At 36.5% G+C, this 18445-nt stretch overlaps 1 protein-coding gene across 6 annotated transcripts in view; it reads right to left on the bottom strand.

Annotated features, from left to right (window-relative positions):
• The window catches only part of LOC121320035 (protein phosphatase 1 regulatory subunit 12A-like), a 66201-nt gene that overhangs the window by 38903 nt on the left and 8853 nt on the right, over nucleotides 1-18445 (bottom strand). The window lies entirely within an intron of this gene.

Below are 18445 nucleotides of genomic sequence, written 5' to 3'. Positions count from 1 at the left end.
AGCCAAAACAGGGGGTACTAATCCCACTGCCTGCAATAACAAACACTTCACAGCAAGTAACCCTCTTCCAGAAAAAGCTGCAGTATTAACTTTGCTTTGCAGTGTGTTTAGCTATGTTGAACATTTGGTAGAAATGTGCACCTGTAGTTTGGTCCATTAAAATTAAATTCCCAACAAAAATAACTGTCAATATATTCTAGATTTGAAGCAGAATGCATGAATGTACAAATAACAAGCTTAAAATCTGTACTTAACTTACAGCATGTTATTCGTTTAGACTTTTACTGTAGCTTGAATAGAATACTAAATTTGAAATTTTAAATGAGAGATGTGGTTATTATATATAATTAAATATCTGCCAAGAGAGGGGTTGCTTTGTCTGACACTTATGATGTGTGGTTGTAAACTTGACTTGCACCACTTATCCGGGTCACTGAAACAGAAAGCTCTAGTAGACATATGTTATCACACAACTAATAAAAAGGAATAGCCTATGAATAGTCATTTCTGTAGGGAAATGCCACAACTTCAGATGGAATTTATGATCAAGGTCACATTCCACTGCATAAATGACTGAACACATATGGAGTGAGTATTTCCACTTTACAGGAGAGTTGCAATGAATGAATTAAATAGCAATAATTTTAGAGTTGCTCCAAACAAACTATTTGTTGCAATTGGATTTACAGAGTGGACAGTTAAAAACAATTATATTAAAAACAATGATTAAATAGTTAGAAAAAAAAAAAAAAACACACACACCTAACAGTTAAATGCCCAAGAGATTTATCCTTTCAATATATATATATATATATATATATATATATATATATATATATATATATATATATATATATATATATATATATTATATTTTTTTAATGAGGAGTACAGAGTAAGAAGCTTCTATATTACATGCCTCAAGTTCAAGGCATAGGACTGGACGGTCAAAACACCAATTTTGGGCAGTTTATTATGCCATATATGGCATGAACTGAGAGTGTCTTCACGTGCTTCCACTGTCTTATCACAGCCGCCTGTTCCTCTTGCCTGAATAACTCTACGGTCTTACTACAGCTAGTCTGCAAAGATACAGCTTTGTCATAAGCACTACAAGGTGCAGCCACACTACATTACTTGATACTGACTGACTGCAGTGCTCAGACTTGCCCACAGCACAGTACCTCACCCTACAGATACAGCAGAGCTGCTTCCAAGAACAGAGCATTCACGTTTTCAATCCTCAAAGGCAATCGTACTGAATATAGATTTAAAACTTTAAATTACCAAGACAGTGCTTATGTTTTACCTCAATTGTTCATTTTAATTTAACTGCATCTCCTTTTATTTTTAGACTCGTACTCTGAATAGTCTAAAGAATGTGTTCAGCAAGTTTCAACACAACTATGGAAATCAATGCTCTAGGCCTATGGCCTTTACTTTTCAAAATGCTTACAAAAGCCCCAACAAGGGCACCTGGAATTCCATCCATCCAATTCTGCAACCACTGCAGACCACCATACTGTAGAGATTTCAATGCAACATGGACACCACTGTCACAAGTCAGCCCCAATAAAATCGGAGACAACCTAAACATGAAGTACTTTCAAATTTTGTTACAGCGTGTTCATACCGCTTGTACAGTACATCTGCATCCCTCCCATTGTGCAATCACTAGCGCTGAAATTGAATTAAATTCAACTCAATGTTCACCACTGGTCCACTAATACATTGCTGTGCAACCCTGCTTTAACCCTCTGTGGTCCTATGTCGGACCAGGTCCGATATTACAATTTTCCCTTTCCGGTCCGATGTCGGACCCTGTCCGGCATCATCAAAAAGAAGTCAAGCGCAGGTCTCTAGTCTTTTTTCAGAAAACGCTGAGAAAACCTTTCAGTGGCCGAGTGAGACAAATAGGAGCACAGAAAAAAAAAAAAAAAAAGAGACGGATCTGAGCAATGCACAGAGGCCCTGCACCACAGACTTAACACGGACATCCAGTGCTGAAAGAATATCACAGACATCTGCAGAGCTTTGAGATGTTACAGTGCTAGTAATAAAATAATGACTTGGATCGCATTATTAAGGAGCTGGGTGATAAAACAAGTAAATCACAAGAAGATTTATCAGCATGCACTACTATGAAGAGGTATGTGAAATACAGTGAACAAGGTAAAATACAGCGTGTGTGAAAATAAACTGGACCCAATGCGTCTGACAGGCGCTGAATATATGGGGCAACCATGATATATATTTTGTATGAAACTTACAATAAAAAAATAAACAGGCCAAAGTACGTTCTAAAACTTTGTGAAAATGCTACCAGATTTTAGCAAAGGAAGTACAGCAAAAACCCACTTATCTTAATGCAATTGAAAACTGATTCTAGTGGTGTGCGTCTTGGGACCCAGGGGAGTAGAAATCAAGCGTCATGAAGAAAAATGACCAGGGACCCTGGGTTACTGAAAACAGGGTGTAATGTATGTAAATATGTGACCACTCAGTACACTGCATCTATCAAGTTGCAACACAGACCAACGATTAAAGAGTGCATATCAACACATTTTCGTTTAAGAATCCTACATTAAATTCTTCAGTAGTGGATTGCTACACTTTCCGAAAACTGAAAAGTTATTTATAGCTTACTTTAATTAGGGCTAAGAATAGTGCTGAAAAAACATGTCTGGACCTTTTCCAAATGAAATGGGAAGGGTACAGGAATATACACGGTATGTCAATACTCTACAACAGCCGGTGCAAATGTTTGAAAGGAGTCTCTTGGTGAAGCAACAGGATTGATCTTCCCTGTTTTCACTCTACTCAAATCTTCTGATGTTGCTTTGATTACAAGCCAAAGTGGAACACCTATAACTGTGCTATGTAGGTCAACAACTGCATTCAAAACTATTCCCATAATGCACAGTTCACACTTACACTGTACAACTCAAGGACAGAAAACAGGGTTACACAGCTATTTAACTACACTTTTACAGGATGTAGTTTCTTTCAACCACACACAGTATAGAGCTCTCAACAGTTAACTAGATTAAATCTTGAAGCCATTAATCTAAACTGTTGTTCAACGTACCAAGCAACTTAAAAAATGTAAATGCATTCACAATCAGTCCCAAAATTAATAAAGCCCCATAGTCTGTGACTTAATGTACTTCAGAATTACATAGCTGCCTCACTTGGTAAAAATATGCAGTAAATGACTAATTATATGCAGTGCATTAATATTATTTGTTCATTTGAATTGCAGTAATCCAAACCAGTTGGGATACTGGCCAGCACAAATTTGGATTTTTGAACACACTGTTGCATTTGGTTTAAATAAAACCCTGCATCTTTTATAGGTTGTCATATAAACTGTGGATAAGAAAACAAGGCAAGGACTGGTTAAAAAGGGATGTTGGGAGGTTTCAAAAGGGAAAGTTAATTGAAAAAAAACATTACTCCTCTAGGAAATAAATGCCTGAACTACCAGTAAGGGGGTAAAGAAAAAAAGTCAGTGTCCAAGTTCAGTTTTACCTCTTTAAAAAAAGAGAGACAATGAAAAACAAATGTATATTTATATAACAGCAACATACATCTCCCATCATGGCTGTGATTCAAAATTAGTTTATCAGTATGACAAAAAGAGTTGATGTCCGACGACAATGAAAACTGGAAAACCAAATGAGGTCTTGCATCATGAGAAACTATATTAAAAAAGACAGATTCATAGTATGTAAAATAGCTCTGTATTCAAGTAAAAACAAACCTACAACCAGATGGACTTGCAATCAGATACTACCAATAATTTATGCTAAAATAATGCCAATAAGAAGTAGTTTCACAATACAATAAGGGGGGTTTCCAGATACATGCAAAAAATATAAAGTGACATGCAGATGAACACATGCATGGAGCCAGACAGCCTGAGAATCAAATGCTCAATAACTTTAAAATAATGTTAATACTATACCATGTTTCGTTACAATTGTTAATAAAATATATATATATATATTAATATATATAATCTATATATATCATATATATATATATATATACACACACACACACACTATATTATATATATATATATATATATATATATATATTATTAGCTCAAAGAGCCAGCTGCCCAACGTTTCGATATGTTGTACATATCTTTCTCAAGGGAGCCTGTGTATTACGATTTTATTATATCAAATATATATATATATATATATATAATAGATATAAATATATATAATATGTGTACACATGGTACTGAAAAAGTTATCATAAACGGGAGACAGACTGTGTATTTTTGCAAACATTGACTTACAAATAGTCGATCAGTTGGTTTTAGATAAAATCTATATTCTGACAAAAACTGGTTGTCAGTGGACACAAACACCACAAAACTGATACTTATTTCATTTATTAAAGAAAGTTATGCAACACCCCATGCCCCTGTGTGAAAAAGTAATCGCCCCCTTAGACTCAATAACTGGTTACGCCACCTTTAGCAGCAATATCTGCAAACAAATGCTTCCTGTGGTTAATGATCAGTCTTTCACAACACCGTGGAGGAATTTTGGCCCACTCCTTCATGCAGAACTGCTTCAACTCTGTGACATTTGTGGGTCTGAGTATAAACTACTTGTTACAGGTCATGCCACAACATCTCAATGGGGTTTAGGTCTGGACTTTGACTAGGCAATTCCAAAACTTTAAATTTCTTGTTCTTCAACCATTCTGATGCAGACTTGCTTGGGTGTTTAGGATCATTGTCTTGGTGCATAACCCAGCTGCGCTTCAGCTCTGACAGATGGCCCAACATTCTCCTGTAGAATTCTCCGATAGAGCAGAATTCATGGTTCCTTCGATGTTGGCAAGTAGTCCAGGTCCTGATGCAGAAAAGCATCCCCAAATCATGACTCTACCATCACCATGCTTGACCATTTGTATGAGGTTCTTACTGTGGAATGCAGTTAGATTTTTGCCAGACATAACAGGCCCCTATGTTGGCCAAAAAAGTTAACACTTTTGACTCATCTGTCCATAGCACATTGTTCCAGAACTCTTGAGGATCATCCAAGTGCTTTTTGGCAAACTTGAGACGAGCATTCATGTTCTTCTTAGTGAGCAGTGGTTTCCGCCTTGCTACTCTGCCATGAATCCCATTTTTGCCCAGTGTCTTTCTGATGGTGGAGTCATGAACACTGACCTTAGCAGAGGTGAGAGAGGCCTGCCGATCCCTGGATGTTGTTCTAGGGTTCTTTGTGACTTCCTGGACAATTTTAAGCCTTGCTCTTAAGAGATTTTGGCAGGACGACCACTCCTGGGAAGATTCAGTACTGTCCCAAACTTCCTCCATTTGGACAATATGACTCTGACTCTGGTATGGTGGAGCCCCAGAGGCTTAGAAATGGCTTTATAACCTTTTCCAGACTGACAGACAAACAACTTTTTTCCGGCCTTCAGGAATTTCTTTTGATCGTGGCATGATATGCCTCTAGAATCTGTGTGCTGACAACTTCATTCTGATGGTAAGTGCCAAAGTTAGTCAGATTTACAGTACCAGTCAAAAGTTTGAGTACACATGTTTTGTGTACCAGGTTTTTCATGATTATCTATGCTTTTAACTGTATAAACTTGAATATAAACACTTCATATTTCATTATAGGGTATGTGTACTTATATAAGCTGATAATCATAACTGAATTGTATTCAAAAATTTAATTTTTAAATGAAAATGTAAATCTTGTCAATTTCAATGAAATGGTCACCCAAAGCAAGGGGATTTGAGTCTGAAGCCCAAGTCAGTTAAAAGTCTGAAATGTGTATAACACTTGCCTAAGTATAAAAGTGTCTTTGTTAGATGTGCTCTGAGTTAACTAGCATGTTACCTAATTAACCTTTTGTCACCAATTATTGTTAACAGGTGAGGGGCCATGATTACTATAAATATGAGGTAGCATATGCACAAGTTTGTCATTCCTGAATGTAAGGGAGCAGAAAATGGTAAAATACACTCAGTTAAGCAAAGAAATGAGTCAGTCTGTAATTACTTTAAAAAATGAAGGTCAATCTTGAAGACAAATCAAGAACTTTGCAAGTGTCTGTAACTGCTGTGGACAATACCATCAAATGATTTGAAGAAACTGACACTCATGAGGACCGAACAAGGTCAGACAGGCCAAGGGTGACCTCAGAATCAGAGAACAAGTTCATTCGAGTCACAAGTCTGCAAAACCAGCGATTAACTGCCCCTGAAATACAAGCTTGGCTAAATGCTACTAGAAGTACAGATGTTTCAACATCAACTGCTCAGAGGACATTGCGTGAAGCTGGCCTAACGAAGAATTGCTATAAAGAAACCATTGTTAAGAGTGCAGAATAAGAGGAAGAGACTTGCCTGGGCCCAAAAAAACACAGAAACTGGATGTTTGAGGAGTGGAAGTCGGTCTTATGGACCGATGAGTCAAAATTTGAAATATTTGGGTTCAACTGCAGAGTATTTGTAAGACGCAGAGAGGGTGAGCGCATGAGTTCTGCATGTGTGGTTCCCAATGTCAAGCATGGAGGAGGCAGTGTCATGGTCTGGGGTTGCTTTGCTGGTGACAGAGTTGGTGATCTTTACCAAGTCCATGGCAAGCTCAACCAGCATGGCTATCATAGCATACTTCAAAGGCTTCTTCTCCATTCCATTAGGATTACGGCTAGTTGGCCAGTCCTTCAATCTTCAGCAAGATAATGACCCGAAACACACCTCAAAGTTGTGCAAGAACTATCTGGCAAAGAAGGAAAGTGAAGGACAACTCAATCTAATGACCTGGTCTGCCCAGTCTTCAGAGCTCAATCCCATAGTACTTGTATGGGACGAACTGGACAGAAGAGTCAAAGCAAAGCTACCCACAAGTGCACTACATCTCTGGGAATTGCTGCAGAAGAGCTAGGAAGACATGTCAGGTGATCTCCTGCTGAAACTTGTTAACCGAATGCCTCATGTTTGTGAGGCTGTTAAGGCAAAGGGTGGATATTTTGAAGAATCCAAGATTGAGACAATTTTCAATTTTCTTGAACATTGCTTTGATACTCCTTATGTTTTGTATATTGTAACATCTGTTTTCATTTTCAAGTATTTACAGAAACGTATACGACTTAAAACATTGTCAAAAACTAGTTTCCAGCAAGTGTACTCAAACTTTTGACTGGGCTTGTACACTGGGCAGGGCTGGCCCAAATCAGGCTTGATTGTTAATCAAAGTATTCAAACAGCAGACCCTAATTATCCTTTTAATTGGGTTGCGTTAACTAGGGGGGAAATAACTTTCACACCTGAAGATTACATGTTTGATTACCTTGCACGCAAACAAATGAAAGCAGCACCAAACTTTGGTGTAATTTTTTCTCTCAGACTCTCTCTGTATATTACAAGAACCCACAAAAAGATCTGACCAAATTCAATGTGAAAAATGCAGAAAATCAGACAGGGGGCAAATACTTTTTCATGGTACTGTGTGTATTGTGTTTGTTTAATATATATACACATACACACACACACATATATATATATATATATATATATATATATATATATATATATATATATATATATATATATATATATATATTTCCATGGTTCCAGTAGACAAAAAAGATTTCAAGCAAAAATGGATTGAAAGCACTTTGGGTTTCATTTTATCTACTCATCTTTACATGTTAACAGGCACCAATCCATTAGGGGGGTTAGGCTTTACTTCCACAATCTGCAGCATACACAACCCACCAACCACGGATACGACTACAGTACATACCATAAATATCCTCCTACATATGACAAAACAACATTATAACCTATATACCAACACAATTTTTTCCTATGTCACTTGAAATCTCTGGCTGATCACTTTTTTCCTGTGCAGTCTAAACAATCTTTCTTTGTCTGCTGACCTTTACTCAGCATGCCCGTCAGAGTCGCAGCATTCTTTACTTTCATAGGCTTCTAATACTTTTTTTTTTTTTTTTTTTTTTAGTTCAGTTTATTTTGATAAGAATTAAGTGCATGCAATCCGGTAACGTGCATATAAAAGTTACAGTACTTCATATAGAAGCCTACTCTAACAGTAAATAAAACTACAACAAACTAGACATTTCAGTATGCAGTATTTAATGTTTCCTAACAGAGTACGAAGCATGTCAGTGCCAGCTGTACACAAAATAAGTATCATGAAGTAAATCAAGTGTACCATACAGACAGACTCAACTTGATGACGATGACTTGCTAAAGAATGTTCATCAACATAAAGCTCTTGAAGAGACTGTATACATAATGTAAACATGTAACTGACATTGTAAAATAACCAGTAGCTTTGTCATTAGCTTTGGCAAGAATTAATCAGCTCCACAAAATCCAAATCATAAATGGACTGTACAATTCTCCAAAAGCAGCAAATCTCAGGAGAATGGCATAAGCATTTTGAAGAATCCTGAAATGGTGCCACACAGCCTATATAGAGCTGGCTGTCTAGTCAAAGCTATTCTAGGATTGCATTCTCACATGGTTTACAAGTAACCTGCTTACATTGAAACATCTCTTAAGCTATATTTGAACTATTCCACTTGAGGTTTGGCAGGTTAAATCACTTCCTTCAGACCAAAGTCATTTTCAACTTCCCCTCTTGTTGCTTCATTGGAAGTCTGTCATTTGATGCTAACATACTAAAGGGCAATTGTTTCATACAGAATATTTGCATTTATGTTCCTTTTATAGTCTGCAAACACACCCAATTTTAAAAGAAAGGGTTGGTATTGTCGTTACTCAATAGAAGAAAAAACTAACAAAACAAAAAAACCTGACCTTTTAACAAGTACTGCTGTTTTAATGGCATTAAAAGCGGCAAATCTCACTTAGTTTGTGAACCTAGTTAACTGGAAAGCAAACCTCTTAGCCCTGCTGTATTCAAGTGACATGCTGCTCCAAATAGGAAGAAGTTATCTGTCCCAAAGCATTCCACAAGCATGTTCCCAATTCTTCAGTTCAATCAACATCAACCAAAATCTGTCATATAGCATGTTATATTAATTAACCTAAATGAAATTCTAGTGGTTTAGTAGTTACAAAATAAAACTTGCAGTAGAATTGTATTGAAGTCAAGTAGAGAAACTTGCCTATACAGTGTTTTCAGTACCTTTAGTCTTTAAACTCCTTAGGTGTAGATCTTCAGGATATTGTTGAAGATTCTAGGTGATCAAGAAAGAGAAGAGGGCCCTGCACTTCACTCTATACGCCCTGCATTTCCTGGGACTCCTCCCTGCTCTTGAGAATTAGAACCCCACACTCTGCATTGGCCACCACAAGTTGAGTAAAAAGTAAACAATTCTTTAAAATTAGCTGAGTTTATGATGTTTTACAGGGCTGTAACGAAGGGTACATTTTGACCTTTGAAGGTTCAGAACACATTACCGAAGGAAGGTTGGTACTAAATTTGCATAACTTACTGGTGACGTCACCATAGCTACTTGTTTATATTGGATTGAAAAGTTTACAGGCAATCCAGATAAAACTGAATAAAAACACAGTAATCGTGTTTTTATAATTTAAATAAAAATAAAAAACATACATTGTTTATTTACACAATTGATGCTGCTTCGAGTAAGCTTGCACTGCAGAGAACCAACTGCAGGGGACTTAGGAAAAACAAATCTTTATTTAAACATTTTCACCATTGCAAGTAGGTTACCAGTCAGTCACATTTTACTAATACTAAAAATATTATTATTATTATTATTATTATTATTATTATTATTATTATTATTATGATGAACTTGCGCTTTTCAAGTGACCCTGGAGATTAAATGTGCCTCCATGATACATCTGATGCTTGCTCAGTTTGCATTCAACTTTTTTTTTTTTTTGTGTTCTGGGCATTTACCAAAAAAAAAAAAATCCTAAAAAGCAGAGGGGTTTCGAGACATTTTACGCTATAAAACGCTTTGCTGCCGAAATAACGTATTTAGAAATTAAAGTTCTGCCTCTGGATAATACAAGTTGGAGGAGGCAGGGATAGACAGCACTCGGTATTTGAAATTAAAACTATTAGTGTTAGCGTATATTTTGTATGTTTCAAATATTTCTACCATAGCACTTCTTACACTGTCTTGTACACCAGGTATTCAGTACATATTTTGCTGAAGCACTACAGCCGCAATAGGCATCCCCCCTTCCCCCGTGCTTTGGCGTAATAACATACCTTGCTTCATACATAGCAGCGGCGCCATATAGAGTTGCTAGGTATAACGATTTGGTAGTGGATTTGAAACTTTTGTTTAAGTAATATGCATTATCAGTGTTCCCGCCAAAGCTAAAATGCTGTGCATTTTTCACAGTAACTGCTAACAACTTTCGCATTAACTAACTTTTGCAAGTTATCATAAATATCAACCTCAAACCGAGACTCCAGCCTCTCGAGGTAAACCTATTTTGAGACCATTTGTGCAAAGCACTAACAAGCATATTCACGGCTGTCTTGCTGCTCATTCTCCGATTTCCCTATGGAAAAATGCACATCACGTTAGTGCAAAGCCTGCTCAGGCACCAGCAAAGGTTGGCGAAGCAGGAGTCTGGCGATTCTGTCTCTAGAGAGTGCTGCTCATGAGCTTTACAGTTTTTAACTTGTCGTATAATTGAATACTAAAAAATTAGTGAAGCACAACATCCGCATTATTTAGAAGTATAAATACTCCAGTTAAATACAAATCACAGTACTCACAGTGACAGATTTTGTTTTATTTTCTTTTTAAAAAACAACCATTTCAGTCATCTCAAGCGTGGAGTACTGTACATAGGATTACTCTCACATGACATTGCTGGACTGTTACTAAACTTTCATATTGTTTTTTATTGTTATTGTAAATGCTAGCAATAAGCTAAACAGGTCTTTTCAAAACACGTTTATTTGTAGACTGACAGCTTTAACTGTGCTGGACATTTGGTTTTCTGAACTGCTGCAATATAATAATTAGGTTTTCCTGCTTATTTTAATGCCAGCAGTGAGTCAAGTGATGTATATAAACATTATGACAGGTCTGAAGCGTCTTCAGGTGCTTTACTTATTACAGCAACATGAGTCTGATTGAAAAAAAAAAAGGTGGTAATATTTATTAAATGTACTTATTTTAACTAGCAACATAATATTTATGTTCAAATGCCATATTTATTTATTTATTAATACACTGATAAAAAAAGTGTTAACAAATGGAATTGGCAATTTTTGAAAAACCGCATTTTACATGTATGATAACAACTGACAGGGCTGCATAGGCTCAGAGGATGTTTCAAAATCTGAGGCAGAGCCACAATAAATGTCTTGTTTAAATTTAAAGCAAATTGTAAAATTGAGATACTTGTGTCAGAATATTGTATAATGCAACAAAAATATATATATATGGCCAAAGGTTTCTCACTGATAATTTACCCTCTCAGTCAAAATGACAAGATTCTCAGTATTAAAAAAGCTTAGAGAGAACACTGTGCATTATACAAATCAAAAGATCATATTTTGCATGCAAGTGTCATTTAGGGTGTGATTTGCAGTATTCACACACTGTAAAACAAATAAAATTTAATAAATAAAATAAAACCACATGTTGCGTGAATGGCATCTGACAAACAAACCTTTGATGGTTTAAAACAATCTTCGAATTCCTGGCTAGCAAACGAATTTTCTAACATCCCTAGTATTTTACTCAATCCCTCCGAACAGCTCAGATTCTCTTGCTTGGAAAATGCATACTAGGGTTCTTCATTCTCTGTATTTATTTATTTTCACATTTTTTGTGTGTATTTTTACAATTAAAATGTGAAGAAAAAAATAGTCAATGATGTTTAGTAAAATTTGGTATTTTTCAATAATGTGATCGTTTTGGTACTGTACATTGTTAAAATGACAAAAGAAAAAGCAACATACTTAACGTGCTTAGCGTTTCAGAAACACCCGTTTAACATTTTTAAATGCATAATAATGCCATCACTTAACATTTTGCATTAAACAAAACATAACTTCAATATACTCACTAAAGCATTCTATAAAAAAAAAATGATATCACCACCATCAGGTGTGGAAACTTGGTTAATGAAGAATTAACTCAAAAGCTGTTCTCTGAAAACATTTCACTCTTACTCGGCAAGAACCTAAAACAAGCACCAGTCAGATATTACCGTAGCTCAGGTGTCAAGTGATTTTAGAAAATAAAACCTTTTCGAAAGTGCTTTAGTTTTTACTTCTACTTTCCCCACCATTTTCTAGTTACCAAGGAAACCTGCCTAAAAAACACTGGATTTGAGGGAAAACAGAACATTAAAGGACAGGTAGCTAGCAGCTTTGTACAGTTCACTTTTTCAAAGCATTCCAAAGGCCAACATTAAGTGACAGGCAAAGTCTTGTATTTAATCTCAAACAGCATTCCTCAAAAGGCAGTACTACATTACAGTACCAGATAGCTTTCTAAAATGGTGGCCACTCAACCAGCTTTCAACTGAATCAGCACACGTGCTATAAAGCGTTACTCCATTACATGTTCAATATATTACAAAACGTTTTCCTTTGTGGCTCAACTATTTTTCACCAAGTTCGCTACTGTGGCGAAGGCTTTGAAAAATGTACTTGTGCAAGACTGCCAGCACGATTACTTTCAATGCGTGCTGGTAGATGAATCAATAAAGACTGTTTAGTTTGATTTAATTTTGCCCAATGGAAGCCCTTTAGCTTGTTCAAGTAAAATGTATGCCACAAATGTTGTGTTTGGCAGGAGGACAGAGGTTCCAATTAGAAACATTTTCACAGACACAGCTTTTTTTTTTTTTTTTTTTTTTTTTCTTTAAATCTCTTTAAAAATGTATTTAAATATATTTTGGAAATAGTAAGAGTGGATTTGAATGAGCAACAATTTAATAAAAAAAGAAACACTTATTAATTTAAAAAAAGAAGGATTTGTCTCTCGGTTTTAATGTCTGAATCAATGCAACATTATTGTCAGTATTCCCAGGTGAAGCACTATAAAAAAAAGTTTTTAAAACACAGTAGTGGTTGTACAATCCTACTAATATTAATAATTAGTACAAGCTTGTGTAACTAGAGCTGCAGTTGCTCAGGTAGGCATTAATATTAACATACACTAATACTAGCACTGTCCTGCAGTGGAAAGAAAACCACATCACAATCAAAATAATGTAAAGGATTATGCAGTATATCAATCTCTTTAAAAATCTACTTAGAATTTAGGAAATCTGTAATAACGTTCTTTCATGTGGGACTAAGTTTGGCATTTATTAAATGGTAATCAGGAGTTAATGTACACTTTAAATACACTGTTTATGTGTATTGTAAAGGGTAGGGTCTGTCATTTAAATATCTACGTGTTTTCAAATAAAACGCATCTTTTTGCCTTGTGAAACATTATGCTTAACTTGGTTTACAGTATTGTTGAGTGGCTTAATGTTAAAAAGTCTTAGAGGGAACATGGATGTCCTTATTTATAGAGTAGTCTCTGTGTATAGGAACACCGCCAAACGAAACGGCTAAAGGAACAGGAACTTCGCTTAATAAAATACCTTGGCACTGTTAGCGATTCGTTCAGAATGGATACAGTACTGTTTTGTAACCTGATAAACAAAAATTGAAATGATTTAGTCAGTCTTTTCAAAAGTAACTTTCTCTTACTTATTCAGTAAATGTCATAAGTCACGACAAGTAGTACATATGTATTTATATATTATTGGGTGTGGTGGTCAATCAGTCTTAGAGAACGCTTTGCTTGCTTCCCAAGGGGTGTTCTCTTAGCCGGAGACTACTGTACCAAGGGGAGGAGCTGTAGGACTGGAGAGGCCTAAATGTAGACTAGCTGCAGAATGGATTAACTGGGCTAATCTGTCAAACTCAATACAGTATGTGACAAGAAGACACAAACACATTCAACATGCACTTTGTAGTCACATTAAAACAGTAAAGTTCCAAGAATTTCTACGCCCAAGCTCCATTAGTTTAAAACTCAGATTTGAATAGGTGACGTTAGACCCCACGTCTACCGTACAATACAGAAACTGTACTTGCAGAGTCATCCACGAAATGAGATTATTCTTCCACTAAATTAACCTATTTTTACAGTGGCCTTTGTCAGACATCCCCTGATGCAATGTACAAAGCACGCTGGTTTAAAGAATCTGTGAAATGCATGTTGATTCCTTGCTTTGAGTTTGTCTACCGTACGACAACACTCCCACAAAAGGAATTCCTTTTACTGCCTGTATAGGGCTACACAGCAAGCTGGTTTTACTAAAATGAGCCACTGTGCTTCTGCTGGAGGCCAGGGAAAGGGAATCGCAGCTAGGCCAGCTGGGTTTCTTTGTATGGCCAGCTTGGTTTCCTCGAAACATCACAAATCAAATCGCTACTGACTATATATGGGAATGGGATTCCCATGGGAAAAACAGGCCCAGATTAAAAAAAAAAAAAAAAGAAAAAAAAAAGAAATAAAATTAAAAAATCAGAAGCCACACATTTCAGTGTTCGTTCCCACTGCGCAACCAAAACAATAGCTAGAAATGTAGGCTCTGCATTTGTTTCCATGGTCTGTAACTGTCATGAATAAAAAAAAAAAAAAAAAATTAAAAAAACCACACCAACCCAGCATCTGATAGGGCCATTAGTACTAAAGGGCCTTTAAAATTCAGTAAGGGTTAAAAACAAAATTAAGCTTCAAAGTAGATGGTAGAGTGAAATGGTACCGCTGTACTGGTGGGATGTACAGTAGGGCTGTTTGTTTAATTTCATAACCGTTCAGACTATTTTGAATGTTTGTAACCAATTTATTATACCCATCACAAGCAATTTAATTATATATGGAATATGAACTAGAACAAGCAGATACTTTACACTTAGGCCAACTAGGACTTAAGTGAACACATTTGGACTGTATATTTGGCAAAGTCTAAACATTTAGGCAAAATTCTGTTTTAAAAAGATGCCATTAAAAGTGAAACTTGGACAGTACCTGGATGACAATATACCTGGACTATGGTTTAGTTAATAAAGTTACCAGCAGATGTACGATACTTCTGGTTCAACAATTCCTGTCAGCTTCAAGCAAGGGTCCACACAAAAGAATCACCACATCATGCACAACTTCTATGTCTACTCCATATTTCTATGTTGTATCCCCTAGGGATGTAAATATCGTTTAATAAAAAAAAAAAACGAGGGGACACTGGCTTCACATAAAATAAAGCACAATTTAAAAAAACACATGTTAGCATCCCATAAATTAGCATAGCAATCAACAATTCATTTTTCAAGATTTTTTTTGTTGCCTGAAATGACCACAGATAAACTGCAACTTTAACAAACTGCCCACGACTACTGAACAAAAACATCTTCATTTTTTAACTAAGATTTAAACCACTGTAATCAAAGATGAATGAAAATGTAATCTGTTATAGAGCAGCGGTTCTCAAACTTCAATGCACTGTTTTATAGCCAACAGTAACCTAAAAAATTGCTTCTTGGCTGCAACGGTTTACGCTATGGTATCACAAGGACAGCTGCTTGTTGCAGCTTTTCACTGCCGAATAGGTCATTGTTGTCACCACTTCTTTTGCTACGGTGCCGCTCCAGTTTCCAACACTTTCCATCAGAAAACTGTCAATTGTTTGATATTTATAAAACAACTTTTTGAACTCCCTTCCCAACAAAAAATCAGAGACTTTAGCAATGCATCTGGCTGACATGGCAAGTTGGTTGCTAGGTAACCAGTTTAGAACTTTCAGACAAAGGCAGGTAGGGCAGGGATTCATTGAGAGTACAACCGAGTAAAAAGTGACTAATAATAATAATAATAATAATAATAATAATAAATAAATAAATAAAATGAACAAACACCACATTAACATACCTGCTTATGACAATAAAATATTTTGCAGGTATTCAACACCTAACTGTTTTGACTGCTCCATCTTTACACTCCCTTTTCTATTTTGGTGCCAGCTGTTGTGCTCAGGGTACGAAGACCGAAAATCGACAGTTTGTGTTAATGTCAGATTCAATTTCAAAGCAAACCATTTGACACTTAAATACATGGTAAAATTTGGTAAGACTTCTCTCTGGAATGCAACCGACTAAGCAAGATACAAATGAACCAGTTACAACCTGTAAAATAGGATAAACCAAAATAGTTTTCGTATTTCTGAATGACTACCTCTGTGATTTGGTTCGATTTAAAACTGCAATTACTCAGTGTTCTCAAACACCAAACTTTCTTATATAAACGTGCATCTTCAACAACATCTACAAAACCCTTCGTGCAGACATTTCAGATTTAGCAGAGTTGCGGCTCAAGTGGCCAGAGTAAGACCCCAGGGACTGCAACCCTGTTTTTAAGAAGCGCTCACATATGTGACTGAGAAGTAGGCCTAAAATGTGGCGAACAGCCCTTTTTTTTTTATTTTATTTTTTTTAAATGAAACTATAGCCTGCACTCAGAATGGAAGAGCTACCTATACAGTAATCCTTTTGTAGCAGATGTTTCTTAATATCCTATTTTTCAATGCAGCACAGTAGCAATTCTACGGTATATATTAAAAACACATTGACTATTTTGACTATTATGGTGTGTAACGGGTGACGGTCTGAACTTACCGCCACCCACAATCACATTATTCTCGTAAGAACACAGATTTAGTACGTGGGAAACAGCAACTTGCTAGTGTTGGCAGGTATAAATATTTATTTTCGTAATGGACACTTCACTCTGCTTGCAAATGACTATCAGGTTGTACACAATGACTGACATTCACAAGACAAAAACTCATGACTGACCACCTAATAGTACCACTGCTCCCTCCCAAGGAAAGGGAAACACATGTTTCTTCTCATTTATACATATTTATTTAACCTGCATTAATACAGTCTTTTTTTATGAACATGATCGTTAAACTATTCTATCATTTACTGGTTATTATTATTATCATTGTTATTATTCTCCAAGCCCTAACCATTAACAGTAAAGACTGAAGATCAGCATTATCCCTTCTCTTGGAAGATTACCGAACACATAGCTATAACAAAACCCTTGTCCCTCATGTAAACGCCAACTTCATTAAGGGAATTGCCCTAAATTCAGAAATACACCGTCACAAAAATACACTTTGCTCAACAACATGTCCTTTTTATAAAGGTGAACAACATTTTATCATTATACAATTAAGGCGTGAACAGCCTTGTCAACGCTTGTGACGGAAACATGAGTTCTGGTGATGAATCTTCCTCCCAACCTGTGAGGGCGCTAAAGAACGAGAGGAGAAGTATCTGGAAGGGCTGGCCTGACAGTTCGTTTCGGGGTCAGGGAAGTGGGTCAGCCTGGAAAGAAGCGAGACTCTGTTGTAAGACCGTACTGATTTGAAAGGTAAACGAGAGGCAGCTGCAACCGTTTACCTAGATATCATGCGGGATTACATATAGGGGCCAGGGTAACGCTGATCTTTTCCTTCGTTTGGGTAACTCTGACCATATTACGTGTTGTGTGTTGTCTTTGATTATAATTGTCTGTCTTTTTCACACCACTAGACAGTTAACGCACACCTCCAGAGCTGTCGCAACGTAAAGCACTATCCAGAGCACCACTGCAGAGCACCTGCACGTTTGAATATCACCCAGGACTGGTGACCGTGCCTTTGTTTGTGTGTGAGACTGTACTGTGTTCACCATCCCCGCGCTTTACACATTGTTGTGTACTGCCGGGGATTTATTATTTGACGGTCGCCAGACCTGGAAACAGCACAAATAAACACTTGTTCACTGAATCACTGTGGTATGTTCATCACTCCTGCATCGCATCACCGCTACATCTGTTCCCGTTACCAACCACTTTGCCACAACGCTATACTAAATAAACAAATCAATTATTTAAGAGAAGTGACATATAATTTTACAATAAAGTTAATCAATTATATTAAACTGACTGTTGATAATCCAGACAAATGTAAATATAGGACGTTGAAAAAGTATACTGTGCTGCAAGGTTTGGAGAAGGCGATTCTCTAAAAGCTGTGTGCGATGTCAGAAAGACAGCAGCCAAGAGCAGCTGGCATAGCAAGCTCTGGGTAACAGAACGCAGGAATTGAAACATGTATTATGTGTTGCTGAGTTTCCTTCAAAACCATTATCAAAATACAGTAACAGTTCACAGAAAGATCTTCCTTTGGAACTGATAAGGCTGCAGGTACCATCACTTGATCTAGAAGAAGCGTTTTTGCAGTTGAAAAATGCATTAACTGTTGTATAAACGAATTTCGATAACTGCGGTGTAGAATACAAGGAACAGTATTAATACCGTAATGTACCTAAACCGTGGTAAACCGAAAAACCGGTATACCGACCCATCCCTACCCTCACATGGTGCATCAACGGCCTTAATAGTT

Source organism: Polyodon spathula, chromosome 8 (genome assembly GCF_017654505.1).
Source record: "Polyodon spathula isolate WHYD16114869_AA chromosome 8, ASM1765450v1, whole genome shotgun sequence".
NCBI lineage: Eukaryota > Metazoa > Chordata > Actinopteri > Acipenseriformes > Polyodontidae > Polyodon > Polyodon spathula.
This window is presented reverse-complemented; position numbering and strand designations above follow the sequence as displayed.